This window comes from Panthera tigris, chromosome B2 (genome assembly GCF_018350195.1).
Source record: "Panthera tigris isolate Pti1 chromosome B2, P.tigris_Pti1_mat1.1, whole genome shotgun sequence".
In the NCBI taxonomy this organism is placed as follows: Eukaryota; Metazoa; Chordata; class Mammalia; order Carnivora; family Felidae; genus Panthera; species Panthera tigris.
The window spans coordinates 122126616-122139585 of NC_056664.1; the positions used below are offsets into that span (position 1 = coordinate 122126616).

General features: G+C 38.7%; 1 protein-coding gene and 1 long non-coding RNA gene across 7 annotated transcripts in view; one reads left to right on the plus strand and one right to left on the minus strand.

Moving 5' to 3' along the window:
* Positions 1-3792, minus strand: part of BCLAF1 (BCL2 associated transcription factor 1) — a 30349-nt gene extending 26557 nt beyond the window's left edge. For 4 of the 5 annotated variants that reach the window (XM_007096390.3, XM_007096388.3, XM_007096389.3 and 1 more), the window contains exon 1: positions 3652-3791. The gene's annotated coding sequence lies outside the window, so the exon portion shown is untranslated. Of the gene's footprint in view, positions 1-3651 lie in introns of all 5 variants that reach the window. The other variant, XR_446860.3, reaches the window with a different exon arrangement.
* On the plus strand, positions 3252-12630 carry LOC122238746. Of its 2 annotated transcripts, none has more exons than XR_006217878.1 (3): positions 3252-3745; positions 6005-6404; positions 12473-12630. It is a non-coding gene; the product is annotated as an uncharacterized LOC122238746 (long non-coding RNA). The 2 variants fall into 2 exon arrangements; XR_006217877.1 differs by lacking the exon at positions 3252-3745 and adding an exon at positions 3983-4580.
* The last annotated feature ends 340 nt before the right edge of the window (positions 12631-12970 follow it).

Consider the following 12970-nt stretch of genomic DNA (forward strand, 5'->3'; position numbering starts at 1 on the left):
AAATGTAAAAAGAGACAGGGAATAAATTGCTTTATGCATTTTTCCAACTGATTCACCAACCAGTGAGGAATGTAAGAGAGTAAGTCAGGCTTTATGTTTAAAGTTCTTAAATACCTTAACAAAGTATACCTTTTATGCAATACATTATGATCAGCTAGAACACAAATAATGAAAAGAGCAGACAATAGAGTTCAACAACACTGAAGCGCTCCCAAAATGGATTCTTTAGATAACCCAATCAAGCATATTTGAACCAAGTCTTCATTTTAGCAGATTCAGGGAGTTTGGCTTCCAAATTGTGATACAAATTATTGCTACTCACATCTTTAATAATGCTAAAAATTATATCCTAAGACTATTATTCCAATAGACTAGGTTCAAAAATCTGACTTGACCATTAGCTAGATGCCCAACACTGGTCAAGTTACCTTACTCACCTTCAGCTTTAACTTCCACAGGTATAAAATAAGGCAAATAATGGTACTAACTCATAGGCTTAATGTTACACAAACTGAATAAATGTAAACAGCTTAACCTTTAGCACACGGTATGCACTCAAATGTTAGCTTATGCACTCAAATGTTAGCTATCATTATTGTTAAACTTGGTTTGTGACAGCTTTACCTACAGGTTATCCACTAATTTTACTTCAAATGATTCTTATAAGAATAATATTTTTGATACAGCATTAATCAACATTATAAATGCGGAACAAAATAACTAGAATTTTGCTTTAAAAAACTCCAAATAAAGGTAAGTGAATATTAGAATTGGTAAATGGCTAATTGCTAAACTTAAACAAGGAGAACATCAGAGTTCACTATTTTCTCTGCTTTTGTGCTTGAAAATTTCCATAATTAAAAGCTTCTGAGGGGTGCCTGGGTAGTTCAGTGGGTTAAACGTCCAACTTTGGCTCAGGTCATGATCTCACAGTTCGTGGGTTCGAGCCCCACGTTGGGCTCTATGCTGACAGCTCAGAGCCTGGAACCTGCTTTAGATTCTGTATCTCCCTCTCTCTCTGCCCCTCCCTTGCTCGCACTCTCTCTCTCAAAAATAATAAATAAATAAATAAATAAATGCAAGGTTTTGAAAAATGATTTAGTCACAAGTTTTTAGTTCTTTGTCCACTTCTGTCATCCTGCTTTAAAAAAAAAAAAAAAGAGAGAGAGCATGGAAATGAGAAAAATACCTGCATTCTAGATCAGGCTGTGCCACTCCCTGGTTTATGGAGCCTTAAGTAAGTTTTCTACCTTCCTGGTCTCTAACCTAAGTGGGGAAATATTAGATCAAGTTTGAAAACTCCACAAAATATTATACAAATGTAGGCTACAATTATTACTACCTTAACATCTGTAGACTAGTTTTTTTCTTTTTTTCCAGTCCTGGGTCAAAAAAAAAAATCAAAGCTTAAGACCCTGAAATAACACACGAATGACCACTATGTAAGAAGCTGTGTGTGAAAAAGGAACAAATCCATAACCTAGAAGTATAACCTAACCATGTACACTTACTACCCAGAGATACATTGGGCTTCTAGATTCCCTTACCTACTTCTTTGTCAATAAATCACTGCAAATTACACAGTGGAATTCAGCTACTGTTCAACTAATAGTTTTGAATGCACTTCAAAACTACCCAGGGGCGCCTGGGTAGCTCCGTCAGTTGGGCAACCAATTCCTGATTTTGGCTCAGGTCATGATTTCAGTGTTCATGAGACCCTTGAGTAGGGCTCTGAGCTGACAGCATGGAACCTGCTGGGGATTCTCTCTCATCCCCTCGCAGCCCCTCCCCCGCTCAACTGAGAGCACTCTCTCACACTCTCTCTCTCTCTCTCACACACTCTCTCTCTCTCTCACACACTCTCTCTCTCAAAATAAACAAACAACACATGAATGTAGTTTCCGGAAACTCCCAATCCAAAGCTCTATATAGAACTGAAGAGACTTCTTCTATTTCTACAAGTCTTCTGAACACAGTTAAATCTAATACAGCTAGTTAAATTCAACTAGACCTGAGCCTATCAAGGGTGTTTTACAGATCTGTCTCCAAGTCCTAAAGTACTATTGTTCTTACAAGAATTAGCTCTAGCTAAAAATCTCCCATGCCACCATTTTAATTACCTAAATGGAGGGCGATTCCAAGTTTACCACAACGTTACAGTGAAAACTGGGATCCTTAAAACAAGATGGCTATAAGCCATCTTTCAACTTTGGGTTGTTCAGCTGTGAGTTTAGACACACAATCCTTCTCATCAAATTATCCTCAATTGGCTAGAATCACATAAAAATGCAAACAAACTTGCAGCAGCTTTTCCTATGTAAAGATCCTTTACTGTCTAAACAGTAGCCCCATTCCAACTAAAGTCCAACTGGAATGACAATTTACACGAGGATTAAGGAATTTTGGCTTACTTTTTAATACCAGAGAAACAGTAAAAGGCGCTGCTGCAAAAAGATGTGTCTGAACACATCTCTAACGTCAGTTTGGGTTACATTTGCCTTCAACTTTAGTCCTAAGTTTTCCAATCTAAAACGCTAAAAAAAAAAAAAAAAAAAGTTTGACGTAGAAAAATAGTTGCCAGTAGTACCGCTGCTTGATTCTAATAAGTTAGGTCTTCAAAGTAAAGAAAGCCAACTTATGGACTTAAAATGAGGGCAAAGTCCCTAACTTTAGCTCACCACTCCCACCCATTTATCCCACCGTCTACCTACCATGGATGCAACATTTCTGACACGACAAAAGACCTGAATCACTTGCCGAAAAAAGGACGTGGTTTCGCTTGTACTACTGGAGAACTGCCTTTTGGGACCGGGTGTGACAGGGCTACTCTTGGATCCATCAGCTAAGGCCTGCTCCCCATGCTAGGAAACAGTAACCAGGCACCAACTCTTTAAGGGTCAAGAGTGCAGGTTCGCTTAAAAATAGAGTGGGTTTCCAAGGCGATCCAGGAAGATTAACCTCGGAGAAAACTGTCCCGCGACACCGAGGGCGGGAGGCGGATACCGGGGTCAGTGACGGGGACAGCTGAACACGTTCCCAGAACAGAACCGAATTTTAAAAAACGAGGCGTAAACCGATGGGTAGCGTGAAACCGGGAAAGAGGAGTTTAAAGACGACGCAGAAAGGGGTCAACCTACCCAACGCACTTTGCTGCAGGTCATAGCTGTTTTATCAAAGCCCAAAGCCTGGAAAGAAAGGTGGCGATCCCAGCCAATAAGAAGCGAACACAAGCTGCACCTCCAGCGGCCTCAGGAGCCGTAGGCGGAGAAAGAAGGAAGCGCGCGTGCGCCGGGAGAGCTTTCAGTCGGGCGCGCGCAAGGGTCCGGGCCGAGGAAATGGGGGAAGGGTTGAAGAGGGAGATGTGCGCACGCGCAGGGAAAGGCCGCGCGGTCTCTGGGTTTCGAGCCAGGTTCGCAACCGCGCGCGCGCGCGCACCGTTCTCGCTACTCACCCCACCCCCCACCTTTTCGACCTGTAGTGCCTCGAAAACCTGAGAAGATCTGACGGGGAAACGCATAAATAACGGCGAAACGTCTCCTGGGTCCTCCTGTAGCCGCCAACCCGTCACCACCCACAAAAGATTCAACAATAATTCGCTCGTCCTCGGTATTTACTGCCCTTTGAGTGATTTGAATGCAGCATGAGGCCTACCTGAAACGCCGAAAGCACGGTTCCCGGGACTTATCTCCGTTGTAACTACACAGCGGCCATTTCCCGACTCAAGCACGGGAGGAAAACCATAGAGGTATCTTCGACGCGCTAGCTCGTTTCCGTCACTTCCGATTTGGGGCGTGGCCTCCAGTGCCGTTAAATATCTGGCCTAGCCCCGCCCACCCTTCCGCCCTAAACCGGCTTCCTGGCTGCTATTAAGATTTGCCTGAGGCTTTCTGGGAATTCGCGTGGCTAATCTCGCGCGAAGATCTGGCGGCTCCGCCCTCCGGTCTTGCGCTGCCGCCTCGGTTGCGGTGACGGTAGACGGTGGGCGGAGTGTGCTGTTGGGTCGGGAGGTCTTCTGGCCACACGGTGCGATTCGCGGGCGTCTCTACTTCGCTCTGAGGGTACACTCTGAATCTCTCTGCCCTCCCTACTTTTTTGCTTGTTTGCGTTATTCTTTCTGTGGCGCTGACTCAGACTAGAAACAAAAAGTCTCAGGCCGAAGAAAAGACCGGGAAGCAAGAGGGCTGTGTTCTCACACCGAGTCTCCTCCCTTTGCCAGCAAGCGCCTAGTTTCTTCTTGGACTCCTAACCGGACACTTGCAAGTGTCGCTTTTGCTTTGATATGAAATGTGCCAAACACACTTCAATAGTAGAAAAATGGCCACGAGCTAACTCCCTTCCAGAGTGATGTCAGACCAACTCTGCTATCCCTAAAGGAGTTTGCACCGCAGTGTTCTGAGCGTCTTAGGCTGTCTTGGTTTGCATCAGAGGGTGGTACTTCTTTCCCCCCGATGGTGCTAAAGCATTACCACTTGGGCACCTCAGAACGTTGACATAGGCATAAAAATAATGCACAGCACGAAGCATAATGATTATTTATGCCGGCCGAGAAACAGCCCAATGTAGCTTGGTCTGCCAAAAATGTAAGTCAGATTATAAATAGGCAAACTGCTTTTGATTTGGATAGAATTTCAAATAAGAGCCATAGCACATTTTCTGTTAATACTTGTCTGGGCTGCACTTTCTTCCTTAGGGCCTAAAACCGTTATTACTTTGATGTTTAGGGACGTAGACTACCTTAAAGGATTTCAAAGTTGTAATTAGCAACCAGTCTTCTGTCAGTTAAATCCAGTGTTGGGCCCTAGTTATGAATTTAACACTGTTTAGGGCGTTTTCTCAGCCCGATTTACCGGCTCAGCTAGAAAAAGTATCTCCGTTTTCTCTCACTATACAGCCTGCCCCTCACCCCACCACCAACACCATCTGAATGTGGAAGCAGTAATCTTTGGCCTCCATGGTGCACTAATAAGTCCCAAGCATTTAGTAGGTGCTGGGTAAGTATTTGCTGAATGAGTGAACTATGCTAAAAGAAAAGAACCTAGCCATTGATAGCTCAATACAATTCTAGTATTCTGCAGGTACAGGGGAAAGTTGTTGAAAGGTTTTGATCAGAGGTATGGCATGACACTGGACAGGAGGATCAGTTAGGATGTCGTTTTAGTAGTTTAACTGAGGTCATGATGATCATGGTAAGAAAAGGAAAAGTTGTAAATATGGTTTAGAAATGGGATTGACAGGGGGCTCCTGGGTGGCTCAGTTGGTTAAGCGTCCGACTTTGGCTCAGGTCATGATCTCACAGTTCGTGAGTTCAAGCTTTGCATCCAGCTCCATGCTGACAGCTCGGAGCCTGGAACCTGCTTTGGATTCTGTGTCTCCTGTCTCTAACCCTCCCCCACTCATGCTCTCTTTCTCTCTCAAAAATAAACATTTTAAAAAATTAAAAAAAAAATAGTAAAGAAAGAAATGGGATTGACAGGTCTTCCTGATGGACTGCATTAGGACTTTACAGAAAGGGAGGAAATAAAGGAAGTTGTGGCTTTGATTAACTGGGTGGATTTGGTACTGTTATAATAATTAGGAAGGTTGGAAAGAATGATAGGAAAGAGAAGAATGAATACGTTCGGATATGAGAAGGAAATCAGGAATTCCATTTTTACTATGTTAGGTTTGAGATGTGTGTGAAACATCCAAGTAGATACACAAGATATGAAGTTGAACGTGGGGGTTTGCAATTCAAAGGAGAGTTCTGGCTTGGACATAAAATATAAAAACAATGCTTAAAATCATGGAATGAAAGATAGACAAGAGATGACTGGGGACTGAATGATAAAGAATCCCAACATTTAGAGATTTGTTAAAAGAGGTGGAGGAGCTAGTAAAGGAAACTGAGAAAGAACGGCCAATGAAATAGAAAATAAGTGAAATCAAGTGTATTGGTTATTCATTGCTGTATAACAAACAACCCCAACATCTAGTAGCTTAAAACAACATTTTTATTCTTTCACAGTGTCTGTGAGTCAGGAATCTGGGAGGAGTTATCTGGATGGTTCTAGCTTAAGGTATCTCATGAGGTTGCCGTCAGTCAGCTGAGACTGCAGTCATCTGAAGTCTGCAGATTCACTCCAAGATCATTCAGGGTTGTTGGCAGGAAACCTCAGTTGCTCATCACATGGACTTCTCCATAGGATGCCTGAGTGTCCCTTTACACATAGGATGATCCAAGAAAGGGAGAGCCCAAGACACAAGCTATTATAACCTAATCTCAGAAGTGACACACCATCACTCTGCTGTATTTCACTTGGACCAAACCCTGGTACAGTGTGGAAGGGGGCTACACAAGGGTGTGAGTACCAGCAGGTGGAGATCATTGGGGACCATCTTGAAGGCTGACTAGCACACCAAGAGAGGTAAGTGTTTTAAGTGTGTGAGGTCAAAAAGACAAAGGACAGAATATGCTTATGTGTCATTTCACCTGCAGGAAACACTAAGTAAATGCAGTAATTGTACCTGCCTGAACTGAGCCAGGTAGGAATACTGAAACATACAAGCACCTCAAACATCTGCCAGCTACTTCAGTTCACACCCATCTGCTTCTGATGTTACAGCTTTCCATTTGATTTTAGAAACCCTCCTTCTACCACTTCACAATAACAACTCACAAGCTTCCTGACACCCACTTCCACAAGTAAACTTTAGGTATTTTTAAGATAAAATACTATATCAATTGTAGTATTTATTTCTTGGTCAAGTCTGCTACCATTTTTGTTAGGTTCCTTTTTTTTTTTTTTTTTTTGTAACTGATTAAGTTTTTGAGGATCATACCCTAATCCTGTTTTTCCATAGACCTGTGGTTTTTATTGTGTGATTTTTGCATAGCACAGTGATTTTTATGAACACATATGATGCATTTGAGCAAAACTGCATAACAGTCAATATATAGTCCTAATTTTAACAGCAAAGAAATTGAAGCTTGGAGAGGCAGAGTATCTTGCCAAAAGTCACATGGCTGTTAAGTGAGGAATTCAGATTTTATCAAAGGTCCATCTGACTCTAAAACCACCTTGTTTCCACAGCAGTATTTATTCACATAAACAGTTAAAATAGAGATAATATTAATTAACCTCACCTCAATTGTTGTTCCTATTTTATGCAACTTGATTGATAGTTCCCATGTGTCCTATTCTAGGTAATAGAATATATACTGTAGCAAATGTGTATATATGCCTATTTACTTATCCGAATAGTTCTCTATTATCCATAAATAAAGAAACAAATTTATAAATTTCATAGTGTCCAAGCAATGATTAAGTGGTCTTGCTAGATGAGTGATGCATGATATAGTTTTACTTTGTATATTTTAAGTATTAATGTTTTCTTTTATTTCAAATTTCCTTTTTCATATATTTGATTAAGGCACAAGATAAGTAGTAATATTACTGCTTCTTCCTACCACACTATGCTTTCTCAGCAATGACAGTGTTGGGGATTATCAGTCTAGATCTTACCTGAACCACTCATTGCATATACCACAAAAGCACTTAAATTAGGGAAGATTAAGTAGTTCCAAGATCTGGGCCACAGTGGTTTGCTACATAGGATAGATATGAAATGAAAATCTGTAGAAGGCTTTCAGGCCATTATATTTGTTAGTGCTGTAAGAAAAGACAAGACATGAGGGGACATGTAACAAAATGGGCAGAAATTGTCGATTCACTGGTCCAAGATGACCATTTGGTATGATATCCTTATGCAAGCCTAGACAGCTCAAGGGTGGATTTAGGTGCACATTAACTAAAAATTGAATGTTTAAAGGGTTAGAAAAGCAAGGCACTAAGGGTAGGTACAATAAAATAAGTGTGGAAGAGAAAGCAGAATTAAATAATCTCTCTGAGAGGCTGGCTCAGTTATAAACATATGAATTCCCTGCATGGAAAGTATATGCCTGTCAACTTTCCAGAGATAAACAATTGCATTAATGTCAAAAAGATGATCGAATTTTGAAAAGTAGATAAAGTCAGCTGGATGAACTGTGATGCCATATTTCAGTCTGTTATTCAACACATTTTTCATCAAGATAGGTAATGATCAGGGCCACAACTAAACCTTCTGTGCTCCTCCAAAATTTGATCATGCTCAGTTTATGGAAATGCCTGACTCTTGCCCCATGAAACTGAAAGGCTTTAGAGAGCAAATGTATGAGAGAGGAATGAATCTTAGTCGAGGCCTTAAAATTACTGGGAGTCTTGAGATAAATCCAGGTCATGAGCAAAATTTTAGCCATCTTTGCAAATGACTGTGCCTTCCATATAAGTAATATGATCTTATATAGGGTCATTATAATTTTATTTTGAATGCTGGTAAAATAATTTTACCTTGAATCCATTTACCTTGGATGTTCTACAAGCATTATTAGAGACCCAGCTGTTTTACTCCTAGTCCTTTAGCTATTTATAAAGAAAAGCACATTCAAATTTTCTTTTGCAATGAACTGGTGAAAAATTTCGTCATGAGAATATACATCTGTAATCACTTTATAACTGATTTTAATGCAGCATGAAATTTTTTCTGTTTTTTTTTTTTTTTAAGGAAAGGATGAGGCCTTCCCTTAACTGCCTTATCTTATTTTTAATGTTATGTCCCATAGTCTGTATATATTGTTTACCTTAGAAACAAAATATTATACTTTGCTCTATAAAAAAAAAATTGTTTATAGCATTTTCACCAAATCTAAAAAGCCAATTGTAGTTCCAGTAAGAAAGAAAAAAAAATCCTGCACATTAATATTGTTCAACAATTATTACATACATTTTAGTTTCAAAGTTATTAAAATGTGCAAAAGTATGCATCATAAAAGTAATGTAGTATGGTATTTAATTATATCATAGAGTTAAATTTTTAGTTTCCATATAACTATAGCAATTACAGATACAACAGTGTCATAACAAATTTGTCATGAGTTTACTTCAATTTATATATTTCTTTTATTAGAACAAGTTTTCCATGTAAGTTAAAATATAAATAACCTTCTGATTATTTCTTCATTCTTTAATAAATGCTATTTAAAGAAGAAAACAGGGGCGCCTGGGTGGCTCAGTCGGTTGAGCGTCTGACTTCGGCTCAGGTCACGATCTCGCAGTCCGTGAGTTCGAGCCTCACATCAGGCTCTGGGCTGATGGCTCAGAGCCTGGAGCCTGCTTCCAATTCTGTGTCTCCCTCTCTCTCTGCCCCTCCCCCGTTCATGCTCTGTCTCTCTCTGTCTCAAAAATAAATAAATGTTAAAAAAAAATTAAAAAAAAAATATTAAAAAAAAAATAAAGAAGAAAACATATGAAAGGAGCCAAGGGAACTGTGGAAACAGAGTCACAAGTGAATAAGTCTGTCTTAAAATAGAGTAACCAGAAATCAACTCATTCTATATGTTGGAAATTGTTAAGAAGTAAAAACAATAAAAAGCTACAAAATTAAGAAAACTCATCCTATCAAAATGACTAAAAAAAGGGAAGGAGGGCGGGGGGAGAGAGAGAGAGAAGGGAAGAGAGAGACTCTTAAGTCTGGGGAAGTTACTTAAAAATATTAGAAGAAATCTGGCTAGGTAGCTAGCTTTCCTTTGCTTCTCTAGAAACGTTAAAAGGGTTCAATTTGAATGCCAAATAGAATTATTCTTGGCATTAAGGATTGGGGATGGGTTGGTGGAAATAGAAGCAAATGGAAATGATAGCTCTTAAATATCTACTATGCCCCACATACTGTGATAATAATTTTAATATTCACAAACAATCCTCAAAGAAATGTATTGGCGTCTGCATTGTATTAATAAGGAAACTGATTTTTTTTAGGATTAAAAAAATTCACCCAACAGGTAACAAATTGAAGAGCCAGGGTTTTAACTCTAAGTTTAACTCAAAGTCTGTCTTTCTACTACTTTTTGGCTGAGAATTTACAACATCGGAGGGGAGATTGTAAACTCCATCCTTCTGGATGTGTTTGAGATTAGGTCAGAAACACTTTGGGGGAGTATTTTGTGAGAAATTATGCTTGGAGGCAGTCCAAATGGATGTCTTCCAAATTACTAAGCAGCTCTAACCTCTTGGAAAACTACCCCATCAATTATCCCTATATTTGAGTAGTTCAGGAGAAAGATGGGTTGATCCCAAAAGGCCTGGATTTTTCCCTTCTAGGTTAATATCACTTGCTTACCTATCATTTTGTTTAAAAGTGGCCTGTCTTCTGAAAGCAAGGTCAGTATTTGTGAGTTTTTAGATAGGGGCTTTCATCATGCTTGTTTAGCACTGTCCTCTTCAATATCCAGCATCCTGACTAGTAAATGGGAGCAATGATAGGAACCTGGTTCTTAAAAGGTAAAGGTTTTGTGGCTGCTCAGCTCCTAGCTTTTCAAGAAAACAGTCACTAAATCTTACAGCAAAAATAATATGGGCTTCATCACTGTGAAAATCACAAAGAAATGAAATACAATAAAAATAAAACTTCTTTGGAAAACTTTATGAAGACAGGCTGCCTCTTTTATCTGTTAACCAAGTAAGAATTAGTAAAAAAAAAAAAAAAAAATCCTAAAGTTCATTAAAAAAAATTACGTATATTTGTATAGAAATATGAAGAATAAACCTCAAAAGTAGAGTATTTCTACTTGGATGGCCACATTATAGGTTATTTTTAAGTAATTTTTTTCCTTTGCTTTTCATATTTTCTAAAATTTCTACAAGAAGCATTACTTTTATAAAACTTTAAAATTTAGATTACTTAATTTTATTTGAATGTGTAAGATCACGAGGAGTTAAGAACTAAGAAAAGATGTTTTTTGTATGTTGTTCTTATAAATCAGGTGTCAAACTCTAACAAAGAGGAATAAAATATCTGTTACTAAATCATGTTCTTGATAAACCTAATTCTAACTTACTGCTAGGGGGATATTATTTCTTCCAGAAAGAATTTGAGTTGTTTCTTTCTTTTTTTTTTTTTTTTTTCCTGGTTGCCCTACAGTCTTCTGTTTTGCTTCATGAATCTTCTTGTGAGCAATGAAAGGAAGTACTACCATTCAGTGAGAAAACAATATATGTTTAATTGTTTGCTTCCATTTAAAAGGAACTTATAGGGGGGTCCCTGGGTGGGTCCAACAGTTAAAGCATCCAACTCTTGATTTTGGCTCAGGTCATGATCTCCAGGTTCTTGAGATCAAGCCCCACTTTGGGCTCTGCACTGACAGTACAGAGCCTGCTTGGGATTCTGTCTCTCTCTCTCTCTCTCTAAATAAATAAATAAACATGAAAAAAAAACTTTAATAAATAAATAAAAGGAACTTATATGCTGAATTCCAACCAGCCATGATAGATACGCCTAAAAATGGCTTGATCTTTTCCAGGACAATTATTTTTAAAATTCATTTTGTCACAGTGGAATCTGGCTAGTTAGGTAAAAAGTTAAGGACCACTGGCTCATTTTTCAACTCAGTTTTGGAAAGGATTGTAAAATCATGGACCTGACTTTGTTTTTCTAGTGTTTGTGCCATTTTTTTGTTTTTCTGTCCATGACCCCCCTACCCCCAAAAAAGCAAACTTAATATTGTACTGTAGCTGGATTGGTTTCTGCCAACACAAACCCATCCAGTAACTTTGCCTAGACACAGAATGTCTAGAGAAATATTTCAGGGAGATTTCAGGGAGATATTTCTGGCAATGGCAGATGAGATGATCTGTTACCCCCACAATGAAATGCTCATTGTTTGAAAACAAGTTCATTAACGTGCTTAAAAATCATTCAGGAGCAGGAGCCATACAAATATTTATCATTATTGGTCATTTGCAATTTATTCATAGGGATCCAGCTGGCAACCATCTGGTGCATAAAACTGAAAACTGGAGGGGAAAAAAAATAAAGTAAAAGTCACTGAAAAAATATAATTTAGTCTCCATATGTCCTTGACACATATTAAGTTAGTGAATTAGTTGTTAGTGGAATGAGATACATATATGGAATTTAATACAAAGGTGAGTTGAAATTTTGCTCGCAAGTATATGTTGAAAGACAAAATGAAGTAGTAGCAATATCATAATAGGCAAACGTACTAGGGAGTATAGGCTAAGCTATAGTAACAAATGACTCTCATACACATAGTGGCTCACGTGCAGTAGCTTTTCCTCTCAACATTTTCAGGCAATTATACCAGGTTAGTAAAAATTTCCTTAAGCAGTAATTCAGGGTCTTAGGCTATGTTGTGGCTCCTTCATCTCATAGGGCCCATGGGCAGAATTCAAGGGTCCACAAACCTCCAAAGGATCATGAATAGAATTCAGAGCTGTCAGTATACTTGTATAAGGAAAATTACATCCCTTTTAACTCTGAACCAAAATTTATCATTTCCTATAATTATGAATGTAAACAAAAACCACAGAAGTATTAGCAGTACTTGTGACTTTGTAGCAAATACAAATTGCAGATTTTTTTTTCTTGTTATCTACAGCTTTCAGATGATTACATCCCTGGTTTTCACCTTGAATGTAGCCTTTTGAAAGACTCTGAGCCAGAACGACTCAGCTAAGCTGCTCCTGACCCACAGAAACCAGGAGATAATGTATGTTTTAAGCACTAAGTTTTGGGATAACTTGTTACATAGCAATAGATGACAAATATATCCACATATTATCATATCACTAATTTTATAAATAATTTGATAATTATATTCAATACAATTTATTTTCTTTATAATTCTAGTATTTTATTGTATACATATTGAAAACATTCTGAGAGGGAATGCAGAGGCTTCTTCGGTATGCCAAAAGAATCCATGATACAAAAAAAATTAATCCTACCCATGGCCTCATTGTTGCCTTGTGCTAGCTGGCAAAAGGAGAAAAGAACATGGAAATGTACCTCTTTTTTATCTCCTTGGCCTGGAAGAAGCAGATATCATTTTTAATCACATTTTCAGGGGGTGAACTAGTTACATAGCCACAACTTG